Below are 27,781 nucleotides of genomic sequence, written 5' to 3'. Positions count from 1 at the left end.
CCTGAACATTTCAGTAATGGATGAAAACCAAGTTAAATTTAGAATCTTTTTAGTCTTACTGTTAATTTACCATTTTTATCCACTTATTCTACTACACTGACAGACAAACCACATTTTTCAGCCAGCTCTTTACAGCAAACTCAAAAATGGCCTTTTGAGTAGGATGAAAATGTATATTAGATTTGACACAGACATATGTGTGTTCGCCAATTAGCAGAATGATACATGAACAGATCAAATCATACACAAACATGGTAACTAAAATGGTTTGGCTGAGATTACATTACCATAGATGTCAATTCAAAGATGTACTCTTATAACTTTAGAAGAAGTTTTAAATTCAACTGTGCTGCACCCAAGTCATTTAAAAGAGGCTCAAGAACTTTATTCCCATTTCATATTTTTGCTCGCTTGGTATGAAAGCTTTAATTATTATTCTGTTTCCTCCTCTTGTTGTTTCACTTCTTTCTCTTAATTCAAATACATTGTCTTTTCATATGGAAAAAAAAGAAAAAAAAACTGCACCACAGCACTCAACAAATCTGCCTGTCACCAGTTTAATGTAGAGTTATGAAAGTAGGTCCACAGCAGAGGCCCTAACTGGAGGTTGTAACTATTTCTACACCACTGCAATGCGTTTGACTCTAATTTCCACATAAATTATATGAACCAAACTGGACACGATTCACATTAATGTAGTCCCAAATGTCTGTTCATGTTTATGACCACGGCTAAATCACACCACAGTGCCCCCTAGACAATTTAATCAAACAGTTGTTGCGTATTGCTCCTCATTTAGCCAAGACAAAAGACAGCAATGGTGATCTGCTATTTTTTTACTTTATTTAGTAGTGCATGAAACCCGAACACACTTTAAAATCAAAAAAAGACAAAAAACAAAACAAGACCAAACAATCTGGCTGTGACAGACAAACATGTTTAAATGGATAATAGACTAAATGTAAATTTACTTATGAATAGAAAAGAAAAGGGTTGTGGCGTCGACAGAGGGGTTTACCAAGTAGAACTGTAATTTGCATGAAATACTTAGAAGCTAAAAAGGCAAACAAAACCAAAACAACAACCACTATAAAGCCAACTGGTGATGGAGTGGAACTAAACAGCTGGTGACATTTTCTGAGTGAACTCATTCAGCCTGAGGACAAAAGAACCTGAAAAGACAAAAGATCGTGTAACGCTGCCGACACGTTCATCTTTGACAGAAGAAGAAGCCGTTCGTTGTTTGTTGACATTTAATCAGCTGCTGATATTTTCCAACCGGCTCTCATCAAAAATGTCATTCATTTGCAACTTTATCACCCCCTCTTAGTTGTTTATATGGTAATTTGCAAAACTCACAAATTTATAAGTAACAATGGAATATGTTTTGTCTTCTATGAGTGCCAGATACAATGGAAAATAACCCTAACATAAAAGTTGTTCTTGCTTCCTTAGCATACTGCCCCCACTTTTTCTTATTTTAGAAATTAATTCAGTTAATCTCCCTTTCTCCATTTCATTAACCAATTGAGTGAACCAGAAAACATATTAAAAAGAAAATGTGTCCATAAAAAGTCAGTGTAATTTAATGCTCCATCTTCATTGCTCAATCAATATGGGAGAAATAAGAGAAAAAGCCACGGACTCACAGACATAATTTAAATATCAAGGATTCAATATATATCATATACATATATATATATATATATATATATATATATATATATATATATATATATATATATATATATATATATATGGGTTATATATGATTTAGATGTCTCATGTCTGAATAGTTTATTTATTCTCTTAACAATAAATATCACCCTAACTCAAGTTCACACTAAAGCACAACTTTATTTGTTTTGCAGTATGAAAGAGCTAATTTTACACACCATCTTCACATTTTGATGTTGTAGATATAACGTCAACATATTTAACACGTCCCATACCTTGATTTCATGCTGCCAAAAAAAGGAGGGATTATTGGTGTCCTAAAGAATAAAGCGTTTGAACCTATACAAGTTATGTACTAGCAACAAGGCATCTCTAGAATATCAGGAAGGATGGAGCTGATGTTGTATTTACCATGTTCAGCACGCGTCTTAATTTCTAATCAGACGTGTCTGACAGCTAAGCTATGTAAGCACTAATTCCTATAAACTCACCAAGATGTGAGAAGCTCTCTCAGGAGATGACTTTGAGCTGACATAATGTCCTAAAGACGAGAGATACATTTGCATACGTAAAAGAAAATGACAACATGTTCGCTTGAATGACATTGTTCAACCAGGGTGCCACACATGCTGCTCATGGGTTTATACAGGAATGGTATATTACTTATGCAGAATGGTAACTCAGTGAGTAAACAGGATGGTAATCCATGATGTCTGAGACCGCCAGTGTTCACCTAATAGGCATCTAAAGTTAAACCCAAAATTAATCATCCCTCTGGCAGATTAAGATAAAAAAAATTATACCGTAGTTCAATTAGGAAGTTTGTTACCGATAGAAAATGAGACACATATTTCCCAAAAGATAATGTATGAGCGATATCATTAATTATTTATTTATACCCTTGTCAAAAATAAATGTAAAAGACTATTAATATTACAGCAAATAAGCACATGCTATAATAACTATAATCTGGGATGTTTCCATTGGTATTTTTGGAGATTCCTCAGTCATAGAAAAATTTTTGTTTTGGTAAAATTAATAGATTACCTTAAACCTAAATCTGCCAAGGGTATGAATATGATTTCTTGACTAACTGTGCATTTATATATCACCAGATTATAGCCTAGACCTCTATGGCCAATTTAGACATGGTTTTAGTGTATTTCTAGCCAACAAATATTCATTAAGGCTGTAGTATTTGGATTATTATGTTGCAGTTATTGGGATAAAGTGGGTGGATGGGGAAGTTTAAGCTGATTCAAAACTGAAATTTAACACTGTCGGGAGGATGGTTTTATATAGTGAATTGAAGAATGTTGTAGATAAAGTAGGATGTCATCAGCATAAAATCCTGATCTCAAGTTGCACAACCCATGTCTGGATTTAGAGTTAATATTATGACACCTTGCTGCTGAAAGTCGTTGTAACAGAGATTACAGAGAAAAAGAAGCTGGCTGTGATTTTGTGACCAGTTTAGATGACCCAGTGGTCGTGTTTGCCTGACACAGATAGTCAATCGGACAACTACATTTTCTGTAAATTGTGTGCAAATTATTGACTTGAAAAAAAGAAAACGTGACAGTGAACAATCAAAGATGAAGAAGTGAGCACAGGCCAGCCTCTCCCTTCTGCAAATTCCTCACTGGAAAACCTCTGCAAGAGCAAAGCGAGATTTTATCACTGATTTGGGCTGTTTTAGACCAGGTTTTGCTACAACTGTAGCAAAACGTTGCCTAAGGAACGTCTTTGGTGAGTGACTTGTGTAAACAGTAATTTTCAAGGTAATATCAAGAGAGTTTTATTTATTTAAAAAAAGTAGTGCTTCTTTACTTTCACACATCCAAGTGACCTTATTATAGAAAGAATGTTTTCTTTCTAAATATATTACAGTCGTGTTTTTAATCATCTCACTTTAAAAAAAAGCAGATTTTTTTATGCTTAATTAAAAGGCTGTTACCTATCTATTAATTTTTATTAATATGGGTTTTTAGATGATCACATACTTTTATTAGTAAATAAATATTATCAAATGAAATATTACATTCAGAGAAATACAGATGCCAAATTTCATGAAGCCCTACCCACAACCCTCACAATTCAGGTTAAATAAGTACAAGACTATACAAATTTGTGGGATTTGAACCTTGTAGGCGACTGTAAATTATTTGCTTTAGTGGTGCACGCTTTTAATCCAACTTAGATTAATTGGTTAAATTTGCAATAATCCTAAAGACATAAATAAGAGTAATAGGCTACAAAACAACTAAATAGCTCCACAAGCATAGAGACAACTAGCTGTATGTTGTATAGAGTTCAAGCAAAATATTTCACGTTATTTGTGGAGAGCGATACTAGAAACAAAAGATCAAAAACTGCAGGATCTTCTGTCACTTCTTGACACTGATGTTTGGAAATGGAGGCATTACTGTGGCTACGTTTGATACTTTCCATGTATCTGCCGACCTCCCTGCCTCCCCCCTTTAGGGTCTGGATGATGGAGGGGCAGAAAGGAGGCTATATATCACCAGTGAGACGTTCACTCATTTGTCTTGCAGTCATGTGACTGAAGCAAGAAAAAACAGAGGGGGGTTGAAAGAGAGATGAGGGGCAGAAATTAATAGAGAAATGAGGATGAAGGATATGAATGGGATAATGGAGGATGGAGAGGATGAAAATGACAGGAAGACTGGGAGATAAAGATCTGGGTAGAGGAGAAGAAAATTATAAGGCAAAGCAGCAAAGGCTATGCAGAGCTAAATGAATCTGATTATGCTTAAATTTAAGTCAAATTCTGCAGATATCTTACCAAAGGCATAAAGCTTCCAGAACTTATCTTCCAAACTTTTTTTTTTATTAAATTATAGTAAAGAGAAAAATGTCAAAACAGGTTGGAAACCTCTGTCTTTGCCTCTTAATGTGAAAACTACTCATCCATGAAAGTCAGCTTGCTTTTATTTTAGTTTGTTTTACCTTAAATCTCTGGCAATAAAGCAATTGCAGTCTGTAAAAAAATATTTTTAATAATACAACATTATCTGGTCAAAGGCACAGAAATACCCAATTTTATGTGTTAACGCGTTGCAAAAATGGAAAGACATAAAAAAATGACCTCAGAGATGTTGCTGCCATTTCAGAAAAGCCAAGTGCAAAAGCAAGAGTAGATGTTCTGACTCTACAGGCACCAGTCAGCGTTTTAAATGTTTAAGTTAATCACATAATGACAGCCAGGCCAATTAGAAAAAGACGTCGTCTTGTTTGGAAAGGTTGAAGAAGAATTTACAGTATATTGCAGCGAGAATTAGGTTTGTAAAGCTGCATCTGAATAAGTCCCAGGATTTCTTAACCAAACTCATTTGAACAGATGATGAAATAGAGATGTTTGATCATAATGTAGAGCAACATGTTTGAAGGAAACAGCACAGCATATCAGCTCAAATATCAATTGTCAAACACAGTGGTGGAGAGCTGATGATTTGGGGTGTTTTTGGGAAATCCTACAGAAAACTGTTACTGCAAGTACAGTCTGAGTCTTACTTGCTAAAGATGGTTGCTGAATAATATGATATACTTAGTTTTATCACAGACAGCATTTGCACCCCATGCCTGTTTAAAAAACATAACAGATTTAAATCAGAACCAAGTAAGAACCAAGTATCATATAATTTTGCCTTACATCCTCATAGAGAAGAATCAGAGAATTGACAGGTTTTCTTTAGGTTTACTGTGATGCACGCCACTGGTGTATGTCCACCCTTGGCACGAAGAGGAAAGTGAATCGGTAAATGTTACAGCAAAGAGATATGCTTGTGGTGTTTTTGTGGGACAGACGTCCTAAGAGAGACAAACCTGCATAATGCATGGACACTCAGCATTTTATATGCAGTTAGACTGTCTGCCCCAACATGCAGGACAGATTTGGGTCAAACACAGCAGGTGCAGTAAACAAACTGAGATTAATTAAAGAAAGATGTTGTGATCACAGTGAAACATGGAACCTCCAACAGGATTTAGGTGACAGGTGTCATTTTTCAAAGGCGCTCTGAGTCAAAGTATAAGAAACATTCAGTGGGACATTATGACAGATTTCTGCAGAATATTAGCGATGCTTGTTTCTCGCCTTAGTTTTTTTTTTTTTTTTTTGGTTCTTTTCTGTCGATAAGTGCTCACTTTGCAGCCCCTCCTCTTCACTCCATCAGGGTTAAGAGGGCTGTGGTAAGTGGCCAGCGGCATGCTGGGAGGGTGGGCGGTGAGGCTGTGTGGGCGGCGAGTTTGTTACGCCTGCCAACTGCTCAAGTACAGTGATGAATGCTGTTGGGAGATGGAGAGCTGAACAGACAAACGAGCTAAGTGGAAAATATACTGGATTCTGCATTTATGCCACCTGGGATTAGTTTAATTATTTCATGAATATTTGATCTGGCAAAAACAATCCAAACGCAAATCTCTTAACACCAGAGAGATGATCTTTAAGGTTTAATTTTGATAATGTATTACTAATTATTTGGCATGTCTCTGGCTTTCTCTAGAGGTAATTGGGATTGTTGATTTATTTGATGCTCTTGCTGTGGTTAAATAAACAAATTTATATCTGGAATCCAACTTTTATGTTTACATTTGCATCAATCTTTTTTTATCGATAATTACTGTGTTGTTGTTTACTGAGAAGGACAACTTTGTAAGTACAAGAAGTTCATGTTCAGTTTATTTAAGATAAGATAAGATAAGATAAGATAGGCTTTATTGATCTCACAATGGAGAAATTCACTTGCCACATCGGCTCATACAAGATGTGACATTTAAATTTAATATGTTGCATTATAAAGCACGTGTACAGATAGACCCCTGGTGGTGCTCAAAAATAACTATTTGATTTTATTAGCAATACACTGGGGCCATTGCTGCTAACAATAACCTACCCAAAGTAAGTCTTAAGTTGAGGTACATTGGTGAGGTATATTAATAAGGGTAATGGTATATTATTAGTGTAATGATCACGTCTGTCAGAAAACAGTAAAAATGTAAACTGTATTCTGAACTTTACAGAAGATTCAGTGACTCACTCTTCATTATCATGCACAGTACAACATTGATTTATTTCATTTACAAATTTTGTAGCATAGTGGCAAGAAAAGACGCTGAGAAAGCATAAATGTATCCCATGTTTTGTATTTGTTTTATTTTAGGAATAAATCTGGCCATGGGTGAACTTATTAGGCTTGAGCACCTGCCCCCATACATGTGTGTGCACATGCCTGATAATTATTCTCTCCTTGTTTGGGAGGACAAAAATCCAGGTATGCTTCTTCAACAAAACGTTACTTTGAGTTTTTAAACTGTGGCATTGAAAGAAAGCTTTTGAAGCAGTTTATTTCTTAATAACAATACAACCACTGATGACAGGATTCATCTAAATTTCATCCCACATTAACTTAACAAAAAGCTCCTAAACACAGTAGCATCAGAACATTTCAGAGCTCACCAAAAAATACCCTTAATTCTTAGAAGTGGGTCCCGGAGGTTCTGTGTTCAACTCCCACAGACTGCCACTCTGGGTCCCTGAGCAAAACCCTTAACCCCAGACTGCTCCCCGGGTGCCGCACAGTGGCAGCCCACTGCTCCCCGAAGGGGTGGGTTAAATGCAGAAGTGAATTTCTCCATTGTGAGAGCAATACAAGTTCAATTATTATTATTAAATATACAGGACAATAGACCCCTGATCCTGATAGTCAAGTAATAGTCAATCCACAGCAACATTTCTAGTTCTTCTATGTTTGTAAAATTCATCATTGTATGAATGTATCACTGAAGCAGGCATTACCCCACAGGATATGAAAAACAAAAATAAACAACATTCTTCTGAGTGATTTTCAATTTTTGTAAAGATTTGACCTGCCAGTACTGATTATAGCCAATTACTAATTTTCTTTCAAAACTAAACAAAAGATGACAGCTGTGAGATTTTCAAAAGAATGAATTGATATATCCAGCAATTTCAATTACAGAGTCTGAATGTTCAAAATTATAAAAGAGAACCAAGTTTGTACTCCGCTTAGCCTTCTGATTGTGCAGTAAAAGTCTGGCTCTTTCCCCCCGTTGTTGCAGGCTGTGTTGATTTGCTGTAAAAACAAATACAATTTCCCTTTAAAACAGCCTCTTACATCTATGTGCTTATGTTGATTTATTTTCAAACACTTAAATCTTAATCTTAAAAAAGCTAACATTAATTCTTCTTCTTATAGTAACAGCATTCATATTGTCAAATGTTACTGCAACCTAGTGAATGGTAAATGGACTGAATTTAAAAAGCGCTTCACTAGTCATACCACATACTTTAAAGGCTGGTCAAAGCTTGACGCATCCATGAGGTCCACATGGCCAAATTGTATCATTTTGGCTACATGCCCCTCTGTGCCTCCAAAAGTTTTACTCCATGCACCTAGGAAAATCCCTAACTACGCGGACAGTGCTGTGTAGAAAAACATTGCGGACGAGCAAGCACTGCTTTTGATGGAGGTTCGGAAATATAGTAATCTTTATTATTCGGCCCACCAGGATCACCACGATCAACAAAATGTTAACAATTCCGGCACAGAAATTTCTGTCACTCTTGGAAGAAAGGAAGAGGCTTTAAAATGTTGGAAAACACTGCGTTTTCTACTTGTACGTGTAGTGGGGTGAGTACACTTGGCGTAGGAGCACAACGCTGCCCTCTAAAGTCTAGGAGAATAGTGCTACTTCAGAAAAAGAGCCTCACAACAGTAATTCCAACAATTAACCCACATGCCACAGTGGTAGCATTACATGGAATTGAATCAACATACCCACTCAAATCTAACAAGACTGTAACAGCAACAAAAACAAATATTTGACTTCAAGCTGTTACTTACCTCTCTGAAGGAGAAAAGCTAGCTCTGAGTTAAACTGGAGCTGCTTCTGCTCTCAAAATGCTCTCCACCTTGGAAATGCAAGGTCAATGTTAATCCTCGTTTTGTCTTTCCTTATCTGAGAAGTTCTTTGCCAAAGCGTTGTTTTTTGTGGTAGTAATGGGTCCTGATTTTCTTCAAGTGAATGTGGTGGTGACATTTTATGAGGCTAAGCCCTGAGTGGCAGCTGTTCACATGCACCTACATGGCCGCACGTGGGCCCGGCTTTGTTAACAAGAGACTGGAGAACAACACAGAGAGATTGTGTGAGACATAATACCATAGTCCATCTAAAAAGAAACCTTTAGTTCTTCACAAATTTTTTTTTATTTCTTTCTATCTAGAATACTGGAATTTCCCATGTTGCTCCTTCAATGGCTTGAAATGCATATCCCTGGACTTGAGACTTGTCTATAAAGAAGTAATGACGTCCAAGAGGTCCTACCTCAGTATTATAGATTCACCCAATCACACGCGCACATATATATTCATATACTGATATGCAGATCGGTAGGCAACTTGGGGCAAAGTGCCTTGGGGCACATCGACATGTGGCAGGATGCTCATCCCATTGAGCCACAGCTGTCTATGTATATGTTGATTCATGGGAAAAAAGAGATAGGAATTTTGAGTTTACAATCGGCATATGATTTTGAAGTTACTACTACTATATGAGGTTGGATTAATGCTCATTTAAATTTGAAAACCACCTGATTTCAGTCACCAGCAGGGTTTTTGGCACATCCCTATAAAAATGTGTTTTATATGGGCCTATACTTGGCTGAATGATTTAGTTAGCCCATGTCAGAGAAGACAAGATTATGAAACCATTAAGAAATCTGGGAAAATGTAGTGGATCTGATTAGGAATTATTTTAAAATAGGTCCAACTTTTGATATAAGGACGTTTTCTTACACATGCCTAGTATTTACAATAAAGAGTAATTTGAAGCTTTTACACATTGACATAGACCCAGTATATAGGACCAATATCAAGGTTAGGGCCAGGCCCTGAAAGGACCTTCAAGAAAACCTGACATCTCTTTAGTTAGGGCTGACACTAATGTAAACCTTTCATGATAATCTGTGTCCAAAAGCAATGTGGATGTTTTGAACACATTTCTTAATCCCCCTTTCTAACAGTCACTAAGTGTGTTTGATCGTTCTGGCTGCATTTAGCTTTGGCTTGATTCTATTTTGTGACCCCCCTTTTTCTTCCAGGTCAGTGAGATGCTGCTGCTACACTGCTAAACATGTTGAACACTACAGGAGGGCCAAAGACCTGTCTCATTTCCTGTCACTGGCCGGCAGCGTGAGGAGCTCCGTGATAAATGCAGTGACAGCGACGTGTTGAACAGGCGACTCAAAGGATGTCCCCTAACCCCATCACTTTATGTGGAACATAAAAAGGCTTTTCTTCAAAGCAGCTTCCATGTGAACCAACCTCAACTTCTTTAAGGATGGTTTGAAGCCTGCTGTGCAGGTAATTAGCAGGGGATTCAGGATGAAGAGATTCATTATATGCCTGACTGAACAATAAATCTGTGTGTTTCTTGAAGGGTGACACAGCCCACTGAGCTCTAGTTGAGATGTGGAGGTGGAGCTTTGTCAGAGAACACCTGTGGACATGAATCTCATGGAAAATTACTGCAAAAAAAACTCCTGACAACATAAACTGCTCGTTTAGATCTCCCACAAGTATGTTGTAATGACAAAAACATTGATGCCAGGAATAGGAGAAGAAGGCAGATAAATGACTAAGATCTAAAAGCAGATCGCCAGTGTAATAAATAACAGGGTCACTAATATGTAAACAGAAGCCACATAACGACATAGACTAGGTGTAATTATTGCAGATTTGGATAAAGCACGACAAAAGAGGAAGTGCACTAGAGGTAAACACTAGAACTGGAACTAGAAAATATTAAAATAATTACATTTTCAATTCAATTCAGTTTTATTTATATAGCATCAATTCACAACACATGTCATCTCATGGCCATTTTAAAAGTCAATTTCAATCAAACCATACAGACTTAACCATACAGACTTAATACAGACAGATCAGTCAAAAATGTCCTATGTAAGGAAACCCAGCAGATTGCATCAAGTCTTGAGAAGCAGCACTCACTCCTCCTAAAAGAGCGTAGAGCCACAGTGGAGAGTCATCTGCATTGTTAATGGCTTTTCAGCAATCCCTCATACTGAGTATGCATGAAGGGACAGTGGAGAGGAAAACTCCCCTTTAATAGGGAGGAAAACCTCCAGCAGAACCAGGCTTGGTGTGAACGGTCATCTGCCTCGACTGACTGGGGGTTAGAGAAGACAGAGCAGAGACACAAAAAGCACAGAAGCACACATTGATCCAGAAATCTTTATGTTTTATGGTAACAGCGGATGATCTGCCCCCCTGGATGATGTCACAGCTAACAGAACGCCAGACCAGGTGTACCTACTATGAAGAAATAAAAATGACAGAGAACAAAAAGGTAACAGATGAAATAACAACAAATAATGTGAATCGGAGAACAGTAGTAGAACTCAGCAGAGTGAGAAAAATAGACCCTGGTGTACTCCAGCAGCCTAAGACTACAGCAGAATAACTAGAGAGATAGCTCAGGGTAACCCGGTATTTTCCTATTAGAGCGAAATGCTCTGTTAGGAAGATACGGGGTAATCAGATCTCTGACATATGATGAAGCTTGATTATTAAGGACTTTATACATAAAAATAAGAATTTTTATGTATATTTTGATTTAACAGGAAGACAATGAAGGGAAGCTAAAATAGGAGAAATATGATCTTTCATTGTAATTTTCATCAGAACTCTTGCTGCAGCATTTTGGATCAGCTGAATGCGTTGAACTGCATTTTGTGGACTTCCTTACACTAAATAATTACAATAGTCCAGCCTTGAAGTAACAAATGCATGGACTAGTTTTCAGCATCACCCCTACAATAAAATACACAATTTGGATAAATTAAAATCATATTAAAATCAATTAAAAACATTCTCACCAACTTTTTCCTTTCAAGTTTTTTTTTCCAATCACAATTTCAGACTGTTAGCCACAAGGCCAAACATTATTGAAAGAAATAACTTGTAAAAATTAGGATTTATGTACTTTAATCTCTTTGAAAAAGACTGTTGAATATTCCATCAGGTGTTTATTAGGAGCCTCTTATTGTTCAAACAGGTATGAGTGACAACATTGTATTTATTAACTATTTTCCCAGTTCACGCTCTCCAGTTTTTAACCCAATCAAGCTTTTTTGGGGGATACAGCCTGTAGAAGGCACTGTTTTGTCAAAATTTTTGTTGAATGTTTAAAATTTTTATTTTCATTTAACTGTAGGTAATTATAACCTCAATGAAAAGAGCATGCTGCTAACTTAGAGCATCTTCACTAACAGGTGTAAATTTTATGTCTGTTTAAGCAGGGTTCTTATTTTTTTATTTTCTGAATAAGTAAAATTAAAGAAACATTTGGTTTTGACCAAACTGTTAAGACGTATTTGCTCTACATTTGTTGTAAAATACAATGTCCAAAGGAAGACAAACAGAAATCCTGGAGAACTATTGCTCAGGACTACATTAAAATATTACAAGAAAGTCTGGCCACTTATTTACGGAAATGTAAAAAACAGAAATTAGGGTAAAAACAAGATCAAACAACAAGAACATACTTAAACTTAAAACAAGTTGGACCAGCTTCAGCAGTTGAATGCTTTTGAATAATTTTTGTTAAAACTTATTATTGCAGCAGTCGGTAAAAATATAATTGTCTGATTTTGTAAGTGTACCATCTGAAGACTAATTGTATCCATTAACAAACACATATTTGAGAATATTACCCCTTAGGGTGATCTTCTCAGGGAAACCTGGACTCCTTTTTGTCTGTGTTTGTGTAATAAAACAAAAAAAAGGAGCAGATTTTTCTCCTTGAAGAAGAACTTCCAGACAGGAAATAAAAAAAACAGCAGAGCAGTAAAAACAGTCTCCTCTATCCGTCTCTGCCTCACAGGCTGCTCTGCCTCCCAAAGTCAACCACACCATCGCCGTCTGAGTGACGCCAACTGGGCAATCCACAGCAACAGGTGCCAAAGGGTTATTACCGGGGCAACAGAGGCTCTTTGCATCAGCGACAGAGAGACAGGTGGAGAGAGTAAGACAGCTCGCAGGCTGCTGAGTTCAACAGGAGAAAATTAACTGATGCAATCACACATCAAAGAGAACTGGTGATGTTTACACTGCTGCTGCATTTCAGCCTATACATCCTCAAAGGGTATTTAAATATTAATGATAAAAGAAAGCACAAATGTTTTGTTCAGACATGGAATTCAAAGCTATAAGAGATGCAGAGCTGTCGTTTCTCACAGGACATGCAGACTAGTGTGTGAGAAGAATTATGGGGGAGTTCACTCATTTCAGCGGGAAATTGAAGAGGTCAAAATCATGTCGCGTAATACCGAGCCGCGACCCGCCAAAAGCCCATTAACTGTCTGAGTGGTCATTAAGAAGCAATAAATGTCAAATATTTTACAGTGAGTCATCTAATGGGAAAACAAAAATGAAATCTAACACAGGTGCGAGACTCATAATAAGCCAGAGGAGCGTCAGTGACTCAGTTTTTCAGAATGACTCATCGATTCAGAGTCGCGACGTTTTATGAGCTGTTGAGGGAACCTGAGCAGGTGGGAGGAGACCGACAGGTGGACGCTGAGACAAACAGCAGAACAAAGATGTGCCGAGTGACAGATATACCTTCCAGAAAGCTTGAGGTATCCTGGAGTATTTGTTATAGTTTTTAGTCTCATTATAGATGTCAATTCAATTAAATTCAGTTTTATTTATATAGCATCATTTCACAACACATGTCATCTCAAGGCACTTTACAAAATCACATTCAATCACATCATCCAGACAGATTGGTCAAAAAATTTCCGATCTAAGGAAACCCAGCAGGTAGCATTGAATCTTGACAAGCAGCATTGATGCCTCCTGAAAGAGCGTAGAGCCACCGTGGACAGTGGTCTGCATTGTCGATAGCTTTGCAGCAATCCCTCATACTGAGCAAGCATGAAGTGACAGTGGAGAGGAAAACGCCCCTTTAACAAGGAGGAAAAACATCCAGCAGAACCAGGCTCCATAAAAAAAGGAACTTAAAAGAGGCACTTTGCAGGTTCAGAATTATTGTGCCTTCCTCATGAAGACTAATAAAATGGAAAACAGGTAAAATCCTTCAGCCATAAAGTTCTGAGAAAATAAGTTCTGGGAAAAAGATATTCCTTGTCTTGTGTTCGAAACAGACCTTTTCATGTCCAGGTCCAATCCAAACTGGATCATGGTTATCAATAATAATAATAATAAAAATAATATAAATTTTTATACCAATCAGAATCTGCTGTTTATAATTTAAAATAATTTGATTTTCAAGGTAACTGCTGTTGTTTCTTTGTCAGTTTACATTTATCAGCACCCATGTCTGTGTACTGATATCCAATGATTTATAACTGCAGGCTTTCAAGACCACTTTAGACCACCAAAAACGACATGCATCGACCCAGCACCAGCCTCACAGGAGAACCTTGTATTAAGGCTTTCACACCAAAACACGCACCGGCAGCACTGCCCTCTGAAACACATCTATCCACATCTAAAGCTGTAAAGTTTTTAAAATAATGTGCAGAGCTGCCATGCGAGGCAACAGTAGAGGTTCACCTACAACAAACAAAACAAACAAAAAAAAAATCAAGTGCCATTCATCTAGGACAAATGGATGCATTTATACCCCCATCACCATTATACCAACAAACGCACACAAACACAGCAGTGCCATCTGAGGAGCAGAGCTGTGCCTATAAAGCACAAATAACTGTAAGTAAGGAGCTTCTTAAAACTAAAGGCACGGCACACGTTTTTAATTATTTCCACTATTTAATAAAATAAAACACATTAACATTTGGAATCAGGCCACATGTTGTCAAACTCATTATATAAGTTGAATCTTGTGACAGACTACTATGTAAATCAAAATTACCATGTAAATCAAAACTTAAATCTAAACTGGCTATTTATATGTATTTATTTGGACAGATTTTAGCATTTTTGTTTATGGTAACAAATATTTCTATAATATTTAACCCTCCAAGTGATTTTAGCATTTTTGTTGATGGTAACACATATTTCTATAATATTTAACCCTCTAAGTGATACATTTTCAAAAACGCATACGATCTGAAGAGAGTTTGAAATGGAAGGGAGGCTTCCAGCATTGCGACTGGCAGAGCGCCGCGTGGCATGTGAGAGAGCTGAGACCGCGAGGAGAGAAAAGAGACGGTAGATGAGGAATAACAGAGGGCAAAAACTTCAAAAACACACATGCTATGACTAAGGTTAAATGAAATGATCTGATATTTACCGAATCGGATGCAGATGGCAATAATTACCCTCTGGTGACTTGAGGTCTTGCGAGTGGCGAATTGTAATAATTAACATTATTAATAATACTGTTAAATACGTTTGGTCGTGCCATTTCAACCAGTTAAATTGTCACGGCGGAGCAGAAGGACCCAGAATTCAACCAGACAGAGGGTGCTTTGTTTTGTTTATTTTCAACGAAAAAGACAGCTGCGCGCTGTGGAACCGTCCTCAGCGTCCTTGGCCGGGAGGTCTGGAGAGAGGAACAGCAGGTGAGTTATTTTGCCAACACTTCGGGGCTGATGTGTAAAAGGGAAAATAACCACTGACCTCTTAGAATGCGGGAGACGGGAGAGAACAAAGGAGGGCCGGCGACCGAGGGTAGGCGGAACCGCCGGAGAGGGTTGTTCAGCTCGGGGGAGAAGCCTCTTACAGTCACTGGTTGCTCGAGGGGCGAGCCGATGTTCGGATCCGTTCGGGATCGTGGGCAGAGGTTTCAAAGGGGATGTCCAGTTATCGTGTTCCGATGTCCAGTCCAGGGTCAGATCCAGGTCAGAGGTCCGGGGAAGGTCCGAGGGGAAATCCGAGGCGAAGTCGAGGTCCAGTTCCAGGTCGGTACACAGATTGGCTAGGCAAAACAGGCAGGGGTCAGGCAGGCTCAGAAAAACGAGAAAACAGATCGGGTCAGGAAACAGGCAGTCAGGCACTCAAGAGAAGACGCTGGATTTGTCTAACCAAATGGCTCGAAAAAATCTGGCACTCGTCTCCGGTTAGGAGGGAGATTAAATAGTGACAGGAACAGGTGAGTAAGGTGAATTGTGATGAGAGAAAGGCGGAGCTATCCAGGTGTGTAGGGTGATGAATCAAACCAAATGTGAGTGCCACAATCATGACAGAGCCCCCCCCTCAAGGGCGGATTCCAGACGCCCTCTTGGGCTGGTTGGGATGGGCCTTGTGGAAGTCACTGATAAGCCTCTTGTCAATAATGAATCTGGATGGGATCCATGACCGTTCTTCTGGCCCGTAACCCTCCCAATCGACGAGATACTGGACGCCTCTGCCCCTCCTTCTAGATTTGATGATGCGCCTTACCGTGTAGACGGGATCACCGTCGATCAGTCGGGGGGGTGGAGGGGGTCTGGAGGAGGGCACGAATCTTGACGTCTTAACAGGTTTGACCCGGGACACGTGAAAAGTGGGATGAATCTTCATAGTGCGTGGTAGTTGAAGACGGACAGCTACTGGATTAACCACCTTAGAGACCGGGAATGGACCAATGAACCGTGGTGCCAGCTTCTTGCACTCCACCCTTAAGGGAAGGTCTCTGGTGGACAACCAAACCCTCTGCCCCACCTTATACTGGGGTGCTGGGGTCCGATGACGGTTGGCGGCCTGTGTCTGAACCTGTGACATGTGACCCATGGTCCTTCTCGCCCTCCTCCAAGCACGTTGGCACCTCAGGGCAGACAAACGGGCAGATGGCACTCTAGACTCCCTCTCCTGAATGGTAAACACTGGTGGCTGAAAACCATAAACAACATAAAAAGGAGAGAGACCAGTGGTGCTAGATGGTGTGGAATTGATTGCATGTTCGACCCAGGGTAGATTCTGTGCCCACTTGGTGGGGTCAGAATTACACAAGATGCGAAGCTTCGCCTCGACCTCTTGATTGACCCTCTCGGTCTGGCCATCTGTCTGAGGGTGGAAGCCAGAAGAAAGGCTGACAGAGATGCCCAACATTGAACAGAACTCCCGCCAATACTGGGCTACGAACTGGGGACCCCTGTCAGAAACTATATCAGTCGGTAACCCATGCAGTCGAAACACTTCTCTGGTAAGAATGTTGCCCATCTCCTTGGCGGAGGGGAGCTTAGGCAATGGAACCAGGTGGACCATTTTAGAAAACCTGTCCACTACTGTGAGAATAACAGAGTTACCTTCTGAGACAGGCAAACCAGTAATAAAGTCCATAGAGATGTTTGACCAGGGCCGAGAAGGCAGAGGGAGAGGCCGGAGTAAGCCGGAGGGAGGACGGCGGGAAGCCTTGGCCTGGTTGCACTGTGTGCAGGCCGCAATAAACTCCTTGACATCCGCTGACAAGGAGGGCCACCAGAACTGAGACTGAATAGCCTTGAGGGTCTTAGTCACTCCCGGATGGCAGAACAGACGGGAACAGTGACAAAATTTAAGAACCCTCTCAACCAGGGCGTCCGGAACATACAGACGGTCCCTAGGGCAGGTCTCAGGGATGGATTCATTGACGAGGGCGTCCCTAACCTCCCTCTCCAGGCCTAGCATGGTGACGGAGCATCTCACTGACTCCGGGAGGATAAACTTCTCTGTACCACCGGAACTCTCCTCACCCACCTCGTACATCCTGGAAAGGGCGTCAGGCTTGACGTTCTTTGTCCCAGGCCTGAAAGATAGAGAGAAATTGAATCGCCCAAAGAATAAGGCCCACCGGGCCTGTCGGGAATTTAACCTTTTAGCTGTTCTCAGGTACTCGAGGTTCTTATGGTCTGTCCACACTAAAAAAGGGAGCTTTGACCCCTCCAACCAGTGTCTCCACTCCTCCAAGGCGAGTTTCACAGCTAGAAGTTCTCGGTTCCCCACATCGTAATTTCGTTCTGCCTCGGATAGTTTTTTGGAAAAATAGGCACAAGGATGAATCCGACCATCACTAGCCTCCTGACTCAAAATGGCCCCCACACCATTACTTGATGCATCAACCTCCACAATAAATTGTCTTTCAGGATCAGGGGCTATTAGTACTGGCGCCGATGTGAAAAGGTTCTTGAGTCTCTCAAAAGCCTTGTCCGCTTGGTCGTTCCACAAAAACTTCACCTTAGATGAGGTTAGTGTATGGAGGGGAGCAGCAATTTGACTATAACTCCGAATGAACCTTCTGTAAAAGTTAGCGAAGCCTAAGAACCTCTGAAGCTGTTTTCTATCGGTAGGGGTTGGCCACTCAGTTACTGCCTGAATCTTGGCTGGGTCCATAGAAATCTGGTCTGGGGAAACAATAAACCCCAGAAAGGACACGGTGGAGACATGAAACTCGCACTTCTCAGCTTTTACAAACAACTGATTCTGGAGCAGTCGGAGGAGAACTGAACGGACGTGTTGTTTATGGGTTGTTAGATCCTTTGAGTAGATAAAAATGTCGTCCAAATAGACAAAAACAAACTGACCAATCATGTCCCTGAGAACATCATTAACTAGGTTCTGGAAGACAGCAGGAGCGTTAGTTAACCCAAAGGGCATCACTAAGTACTCGTAGTGGCCAGTAGGGGTATTGAACGCCGTCTTCCATTCATCCCCCTCCTTTATACGGACCAAGTGGTACGCATTTCGCAGATCCAGCTTGGTAAAAACTCTAGCCCCCTGTATCTGCTCAAAGGCTGTATTGATGAGAGGGATAGGATAACGATTCTTGACTGAAATCCCATTAAGTCCCCTATAATCTATGCAGGGTCTGAGGGAACCGTCCTTCTTACTTACAAAGAAAAAACCCGCGCCTGCTGGGGATGATGAAGGGCGAATAATTCCTGCCTTAAGTGATTCGCTTATGTACTTCTGCATTGCCTGTGACTCTGGCAAGGACAACGAGTAAAGTCGACCTCTGGGAGGAGTAGCCCCTGGTAATAAGTCAATACTACAATCGAAAGGACGGTGAGGAGGTAGGGCCGTGGCTTTGGACTTGTTAAAGACCTCCTTTAGATCATGATAACAGGACGGAACCTTAGCTAGGTCAGGATACACCTCCTCAATGTCATTCTCAGGGGGCTGAAGGGATTGAGCGGAGAGTAAACAAGACCCAGAACAGGAGGATGCCCACCCTAGCACTTCGACCCTCTGCCAATCGATTTGGGGATTATGTTTCTTAAGCCACGTAACACCTAAAATGATGGGTACCTGTGGAGAATCGATAATCAGAAAAGTGAGTGTTTCTCTGTGATTACCTCCAACGAGAAGTTCGACGGGTTCCGTGACGAGATGAGAACGATTCAGTTGATGTCCATCCAGTGCAAGCACCGTATGAGGGGAAGATCCTGAGAGAAGCTTAATGTTCAACCTCCTGGCGAGTCCCTCGTCCATAAATTCAGTATCAGCTCCGGAGTCGACAAAAACAGAGAGGTTATGAGACTTGGCTGAAGTTGTAAGAACTGCTGGAAGCATGAGTTTTGAGGAGGCAAATAATCTTGTATGGCTCAGTAGGTACCTCCCCCGTTCTACCGAGCCTGATCTTTTACCCGACAGTCTCTCACTCGGTGACCCTGTCCCCCACAATACAGACAAAGGTTCAGCTGATGCCTGCGTTGACGCTCCTCCTTTGAGATGCTGGTTCTCCCCAGCTGCATAGGTTCAGGTTCAGACCTGCTGGCAGGAGGAGGATTAGTCACGGGCACAGATGAAAACAATCTGGATACTGATGGACCTTCAACGCGCCGCTCTCTACGTCGTTCCATTAAGCGGAGATCGATCCTAGTAGCCAGTTCTTCTAGCTCCTTCAGGGAATGGGGATAATCACGAGTGGAGAGCTCGTCCTTGATCCTCCCATTAAGCCCAGACATAAACACATCCATCATAGCATCTTCATTCCACCGGCTCTCCGCAGCTAAAAGATGGAAATCGATAATATATTGAGCTACGGATTTATCCCCCTGCTTCAGGGCTAAAAGCCCCCTGGACGACTCTCTACAGGGCAACAATGGGCTGAAAACACGGGTAAGTTCCCTGGAGAATGCTGGATAAGAATAGCAAATGCAGGAATTACTCTGCCATTCTGAAGCTCCCCACAACTTTGCCTTGCCGGCTAATAGGGAAATAACATAAGCTATTCTGGAGCGATCAGTGGGAAAAGCAGTGGGTTGCAGTTCAAAGTGTATCTCACACTGAGTGAGGAAGGCTCGGCAATGTTCGGGATTCCCACTAAACAATTCGGGAGGGGAGAGACGTGGTTCGGGTAATGATGACGTCACCGGACATGACGTGGGAGCAGAGACTGGCGGTTGCGGAAGTGGCGGAGCGGGTGAAGCCTGGTTGCGCAAGTGATCTAAAATCTCACTAACGCCGGTCTCTAACTGGGAGATGGATTTTTCCACGCCTTCGCGCCACTCTCTGTCTGGTGAGGGATCCATATCTTTGGCCAGATTTTTCTGTCACGGCGGAGCAGAAGGACCCAGAATTCAACCAGACAGAGGGTGCTTTGTTTTGTTTATTTTCAACGAAAAAGACAGCTGCGCGCTGTGGAACCGTCCTCAGCGTCCTTGGCCGGGAGGTCTGGAGAGAGGAACAGCAGGTGAGTTATTTTGCCAACACTTCGGGGCTGATGTGTAAAAGGGAAAATAACCACTGACCTCTTAGAATGCGGGAGACGGGAGAGAACAAAGGAGGGCCGGCGACCGAGGGTAGGCGGAACCGCCGGAGAGGGTTGTTCAGCTCGGGGGAGAAGCCTCTTACAGTCACTGGTTGCTCGAGGGGCGAGCCGATGTTCGGATCCGTTCGGGATCGTGGGCAGAGGTTTCAAAGGGGATGTCCAGTTATCGTGTTCCGATGTCCAGTCCAGGGTCAGATCCAGGTCAGAGGTCCGGGGAAGGTCCGAGGGGAAATCCGAGGCGAAGTCGAGGTCCAGTTCCAGGTCGGTACACAGATTGGCTAGGCAAAACAGGCAGGGGTCAGGCAGGCTCAGAAAAACGAGAAAACAGATCGGGTCAGGAAACAGGCAGTCAGGCACTCAAGAGAAGACGCTGGATTTGTCTAACCAAATGGCTCGAAAAAATCTGGCACTCGTCTCCGGTTAGGAGGGAGATTAAATAGTGACAGGAACAGGTGAGTAAGGTGAATTGTGATGAGAGAAAGGCGGAGCTATCCAGGTGTGTAGGGTGATGAATCAAACCAAATGTGAGTGCCACAATCATGACATAAATAACCAATTATCCAGTATACTGTATAAAGTATTAGGGTTCCATCTTTACATTTAACAACAGAACATTTCACTATATTTTTGCTTTTTGACAGAGAGAAATCTCTTGGGCTTGAATAATCCTTATCAACCCATACAGTAAAGGCCCTAATTATTCATTTTCTGACCAGTTCCAATAATGACTATTACCAGCTATTATTTAGAGTCTATTAACACATGTATTTTTGGAATGACTTGCTTCAACTATTGGTCTAGCGCACAACAAGAATTACTCCTGTGGCCCTTTGCCAAAAATTAATTGCTCACCGTTTCTTAGAGAGAACTATTTCTCAAATGGCTCCTCATGCAGGGGTTGGATATTGTCCAACGCCACGGTTTTAGTTGAACATTATCCATGCTGTATGTTCTCATTTTCAGAGACGGAATTCAGTTTTTTCTCACATTGATTAACAGAAATGAATAATTGAAATGGAGCAGTCTGTAATGAATCCATGGGAGTTTCACTTCTCAATGATATTCGGATCTATTAAGACGCTACTGCCTGTGAACCCAACCTGTAGACTCTGGGAGTTTTAGGACTTTCCTCTCAGCAAACAGTGAAAGACCACAACGTCAAACGAGGGCGGATGGCCTATCAGAGCCGAGACGGCGCCCATGTACGGAGGTCTGTGCTTGTGGCATCAGATGGGAGCACGAAAGCCAACACGCTGGGCGAACCTTTGTGCGCCGCTGTCACTCAAAGCTCTCACTGCTCAGGAGAACAAAGCCATCGATGCCGCGGCTTTATTCATCCGCTCAACACTGCTGTTTTTTTCCCCCCGTTTAATTATGAGAACAGCACAGTGACGCAGATAATGGAAGCATATTCTCCTCAAAACACTGCAGACTACACTCGGATATGGGACTACACAATAGTTGGGTTGCTGATACGTGTTATTTCAGGGGTTAGTTATAAAGATGCATTTTCTTTTTGCTGAGCGGTCATTGAAATCAGATTCTAACCAGTTGTTGCAAAAGAGACAAAGAGTAAGGAAAGTCAATGTTGCAAATACAAACTCAATTATTCTGCCCTGTGATTTCCTTAGCAGAACACTAAGACTTTATGCACTGAATACAGAAGGTCTCAGCTTTCAAATATGGTCTTAATGTAATGATAAAATCCAACACTGAGGTGACAAATCAACAAGAGTGGATCAATAAAATATGGACCGTTGTTTAATTGAAATAAAAAAACACTATTATCGAGAAACACTCATTTTAGTCCTTGCCTCGGTTTACAGACAGAGAGAGAAAACAAAACAACTGCTGGTAGTAGTATCACGCTGTGGAGCTGAGATGTTGTATATTTATTTATGCAGAATGGCTGAAGAGAAATAAATATATGTTGGCAATCAATCATTCCCCTATGACCCAGCAAGCTTGTAGTGAGCAGTTCATTTGAAGAAAACCTAATAAAAAAAATGTCTGATTTACACAACCAGTCAAATAAACCACTCACAGAGAACACAAGCAGACAAAAGAAACTTATTATTACCTCCAGCGATGGCTTTGTACAAGCAATAAACTTTGGTTCCTGTCCAGTTAGGGTCCCAGGTGCCACATAAAGAAAATATGTGATGCTCTATTTGGTTCTTTTATTTCCTCTAAAAATACGTCACATAAAAAAAAAACTGGTCGGTGCTGTGTATGTGCAGGACGTGAGGACGTGTTGGTGTGTCTCCTTCAGCCACAGTCTTTGCTGCGCTGAGAAGCCTCGTGAGAGTTTTAACGGTTTGTCGAAGGTGTTACCAAAACATAACAGCGGGCCCGGGAAGCAGAATCATCAGCTTAACAACCATCGAACACAATCAGCGTTACAGAGTCAGAGTAAACCCGGAGCAGTTGAGCCAAGGTATTCAAGCCGACTGCAGTGGGTGCATATTAGAAATGTATGTAATACACAGCTCAGATATACAGTATTTCTCAGTAAAGGTTTAGTGTGCTCTCTTATAACCTTCAGGGTGATTTGTTTATGGATTCATAAAAGTTATATTTCTCAGGGGGAACTGCGTTTTCTAAAACACAGCAATGAGTTTTCATTCCACGAGGACGCGTTCTTAAAAATGAAGCTTTAAAAATGAAGGGCGAAAGAAAATGTGTCCATTTCCACAATCCAAGGTAGGCTAAGCATGGGGAGAAAAACAACAAAATATGTCTGTTTGTCGTAGCTCTTTTCAGTTTATTTTAGTTGTTTTGACGCATCCACGGACACCACCACGGTTTGACAAACAGTACGGTGGGTCTGGCTGCCATGCAGTGTCACTGGCTACTTTTGCACTAAGAAAGGGGGGTGGGGGGGGGTGTAAATATTTGCCCCGTTTCATTGCCAACTTTAATTAATTACAGGCAAGGTAGACCTTATCTGGTTGAAGCATGAGACCGGACAGGCTAAGACAGTTATAAAGAGACAAAAATGACAAAGAAAGAGAGGAATAGACTAAAGGGGTGAAGGAAAATAATATTATTAATATTTGTGTTATGAAAAGATTATTTAAATCAAGGATCCTGAACATAAACAAAGTGCCTCATCCTGGGAATATTGTGAGAGCTATTGTTTACGCTGTAAAAGCTACTGTTGTGACAGAGATTTAATCCTGGATTCCTGAACTCAGTAAAAACAAAGATGTAAGCAAATCATCAAAACTTAAAGTCAGACTCGCGTGTGTTCGTTTTCGCTCTGTCAATGTGCTACAGGGAGAGTTACTATGGCTCATGTCTCTCTGCTTGTGATTGGCTGCCTCTCACCCACTTCCACACGCCACCCATCAAACACGGTCTGTTGTAGATGCGCATGCACGCTGGCACGCGCGCGCAGCCATTGATTGAAAATCGTATTTCCTTGGTGCCCCAAACAACACCTACCGGCGTGGCAGCCCCCTCTCAGCTCCGGGGCGAATTACATAAAGCTAATCAATGCTGTGGCTGCTATAAATAATTCAGGCGCTCCATCTTCCATCAGCAGCGGCGAGAAGCTGCTGCTGCTGCCCTGCTGCCTGTTGGTGACGGCACTGCGGAGGACCCGAGCCGGCCTCCTGCCTCCTCCCCATCAATTATTATTTACTAATTTATTCTTTTTTTTTCATGTGTGTTTGTCTAATAAAATCTTCATCTCCTCTTCCTCCTCCCTGTCTCATCACTCACTCTCGTCCAGGCAGTATGGCGGCAGGATCCGCCTTCACCTGGACGGAGGGAGAACAAGACGCCGAGCAGGTGGGTGACGGAGGAGGGAGTATAATCATTCGCAGTTTGTGCAGAACTAACACAAACCCCGTGGATTCGGCACAGAGAGCACGCAGATCCCCGCGTTTTTTTTGCGGCGGCGGCGGAAGGCGGACACCTGCAGCCCGCCAGGCGCCAGCCTGCGAGCGCTTCTCCGCACCGTGACACGCCGACGGCAGCAAAACAATAATAATTTAGACAGAAACTGTCCACAGCCTCTGCCTCGGCGTCTTCACCTCCCATAAAACCCACATGAGCTGCAGCTGAGGAGCATCAACCTCAAAGAAGGCAGCAAAAACACCAAGCCGACCAACCCCGCAGCCCCTCCCAGGATATTTTCCCTGCGCACGGCGCGTTTGGCTTTACTGACCTGATGCGTCTGGAGAGGGCGAGGCGGCGAAAGGGATCCCGGCGAGTCTGCAGCCAAACCTCTGTGCGATGCCCGTCCTATATCCCGTCTCTCTCTCCACCACCGACACCCCCTCCTGCGCGCTATTACCTCACAGCCTCCTCTCCGCTCCTCCAAGACGGGAGAGAGAGCCACACGGCGACTCGCTCTGAGAGAGATAAACATTTTGGTGGAAACAAGACATGTGCCTCTCAGCGCGCAAAAAATATCTTCGAAAAGTTCATTTATTTCAGTGAATCGGTTAAAGAGCAAATTTTACAGGGGTGGTTGTTGACAGGAGTCACAGGACTAATGATGCACACCACCCAGGGCGACATGGCCTGGAGGGGCCCCTCAAAATAAAGGAAGGCATCAATCATCTGTCTTTTACTGTATCACTCGTTTGCATGTTCCTTCAGCAAGGAGCGGGTGGCATTTTGTCAGGAATGATGCTGAACATGGGCAGTTCTGGACAAGGGCCAACAGGGGCCAGGACCAGTTCACTGGCCCCTGTACTGAAGACTTAAACCTAAATCGATTTCCTATGATCATACGCACTGCCACAGAAACTAACTGATTGGTCCCCTTTTTTGTCTTTACAGTTTTACTTTAATAATGATGTTAAATTCGAGGTGTTGCACTTTTAGCTTCAACCACATTGAGTTAGGATCAAGGTTTTCATCAGCTAGATCCTGAGACCTGTACCCATATTCACAAAGATTCTCATTCACTCATAGCCCCTATTTTAGTCTAGAGATTCCTACCTAGGAGTCTGGGTGATTCAGATGCTGCTGAGAGAAACTCTGAAGTAGGAAATGACAGAGATGTTCATGGTAGTGAGGAGGTGTGGTTCGTTTGTGTGATGCTATCTTTTAAGAGCTGTGATTGGTTGATAGTACAAGAAAAAAAACACACAAATGTGCTCCTAGTGATCAAAGGAGAGAAATTAGACGGGATTCAGAAATGTGTGTCATGATGATGAACCATATTGTCAGACAGCATTAAAATGTCTGAACGCACCTTATTTAGGATATGAAAATATCCTAAATAAGTTTAAATAAGACATTTGCTTATTTATGTTTACTTGCCTGCCATTTTACCGCTTTATCTCTAGGATTTTAAAGCACACTCACCTGTCAGCATTCTACTGGGTGCGACCGCTTGTGTGAAGCAGTGGGATTTGGCAATATGACCGACATATGGTCGAAAAATGGAGAAAAAAAGTGGAAAAAACAAACACACTGGACAGCAGGGCATCCGTCCACACAGCTCTGCTAGGACAACAGGGGAGTGTTGAAAGGTAAGTGGATCCCTAGATCACGGCGCAAATGCACAGACTTTGAAGTCTGTTGCCGCAGATCTATGCATCTGTTTCTCTGTGGGTAAAAAGTGGGTTGTAATTGCTGTACGGTGCACTTCTCAGAGAGGAGATGGCGTCACACAACCAAACTTCAAGATGATCATTTAGGCTCCTGATATTATCATGAAATACAGAAAACACTTTCTCACCTCTTTTACAAATATTCTTTGTAAATCTCTCCTCTTTTTATTCATGATTATTCAATATTGATATTATTTATCCTCAGTAAATTTATATTACTAGAGCAGCGCCTTTAACCCACTGGGCCACTGAAACTGATTAATTCCCCACTATGCAGATGATAAAGTTTATATTATCTACATATTGATAATTATTTGATTGTTAAAGAAGTGTATGTGCTGATTTCCTCCACTGTTTAAGTGGTGGATCGGCCAATCAGCTCTCTCTGTTTCCACCATGTTCCTGCTTCAGACACCTTTAGGCTTGCTAAAACTCCTCCTCACTACTCCCAACATTTTGTCACTTTAGGAGCTCTATGAAGTTCTAAGATGCTTTGTGAATAACTTTTATCTTACTGAGGTAAAATCCTAACAACTACTGAACTAAGAGCTACTTTTTAGTCTGAGGATTCGTTGTGAATACGGGCAAAGAAGTTCCAGAGCCGCAAATGGCTCTTTGGCTCACTTAATATGTTAAAAGATAAGTTAATGACATTTTTTGTTTTATTCTTTAGTTCTGTGCAGAGGTGGATAAATTCAGTTTCAGAAAGTAAAAACCCTTCCTGGTTTTCCTTCATCCTGTTCACTTAACCAGGTGATTTTAGTCCCTTTTCAGGAGAACCTCTGCTTTCCAATGATACCTGTCTGTGCAAAATGATTGGAACTAATCTTTGGACAGGGCTTTTCACTTTCTGAACCTGGATTCCTCCCCTCTGGTTCTGTGCCCCCATGAGAAGACACTGGCTCCACCCTGGCCCCTCTGCAAAATTTGGTTAAGAACCGCCACTGATGATGAAATCATTAATTTAAACTGAATTATATACCGTTCTAAGGGGTCATTCACAATTTTCAGCCTTTCACAAGCGTACAAACCATACGCTCGGGGTGTGGGGGTTCGAGGTCTTCTCTACACTTAAATGATGGTTTGTAGTATTAATATCTGGTCAATTGAGTACATTGTGCTGCTCTCCTGCACCAACAACCCGGAAGGCAGAATCAGTGTTGCCAAGTCTTCTTATTATAAGCGACGCTGGGGTTGTTTTTTTCTAAAGTCACTAAAAAAGTTTGTGAGTGAGGGGGTTGCAGTTTTTAGGGCTTGAATTTGAATGTGAAGACGCTTATATGGGCTTCACTTTTTCCCCCAACTAGTCTACAGATGTCAAAAAAACACAGTGTGCGCTGGAACAAGATGAACTACAAATAACTCCAACCCCCAGCCGCAGATGATGTTGCTAGGCACAATATTTATCCTTCTGTCAGAACAAAGTATTGATATAAAGTTTTCTGCTCAAACAATGCAGTCTGTGGTAATATATTAAAATAGTTCTATGGATGTTGACTTTTTTTTTTAAAGTATGGCCATCCAATGTATTCCTTTTTTCTGTAAAATACAGGGGGACTAAATTTCAGGGCTATTTCACAGTTTTCACAGAATCTTGACTGGATTTGATATTTGATCTACTTTAGTTAAAAATCTACAGTACTTAGACTGGTCAAACTTAAACTGAATAACTCTACACTAAACATAAAATAAGTGAAATGTGCATTGAATACATGAATGTTTTTCTCAGTAAATATATTCTGTAATGTTTCTGTTGGCATGGCACTAACATCAGATGTCGGTAGCAACACAAATCAAAAAAAGCTAGT

The 27,781-nt window shown here is 41.3% G+C and overlaps 1 protein-coding gene across 1 annotated transcript in view; it reads right to left on the bottom strand.

Annotated features, from left to right (window-relative positions):
- Nucleotides 1-24,730, bottom strand: part of LOC105918548 (complexin-2) — a 50,332-nt gene extending 25,602 nt beyond the window's left edge. The window contains exon 1 of the mRNA XM_012853662.3: nt 24,575-24,730. The gene's annotated coding sequence lies outside the window, so the exon portion shown is untranslated. The remainder of the gene's footprint in view (nt 1-24,574) is intronic.
- Nucleotides 24,731-27,781: the final 3,051 nt, after the last annotated feature.

The sequence above is a fragment of the Fundulus heteroclitus genome, unplaced genomic scaffold, assembly GCF_011125445.2.
Source record: "Fundulus heteroclitus isolate FHET01 unplaced genomic scaffold, MU-UCD_Fhet_4.1 scaffold_51, whole genome shotgun sequence".
NCBI lineage: Eukaryota > Metazoa > Chordata > Actinopteri > Cyprinodontiformes > Fundulidae > Fundulus > Fundulus heteroclitus.
The sequence above is the reverse complement of the archived record's forward strand: the minus strand, read 5'-3'. Positions and strand labels throughout refer to the sequence as shown.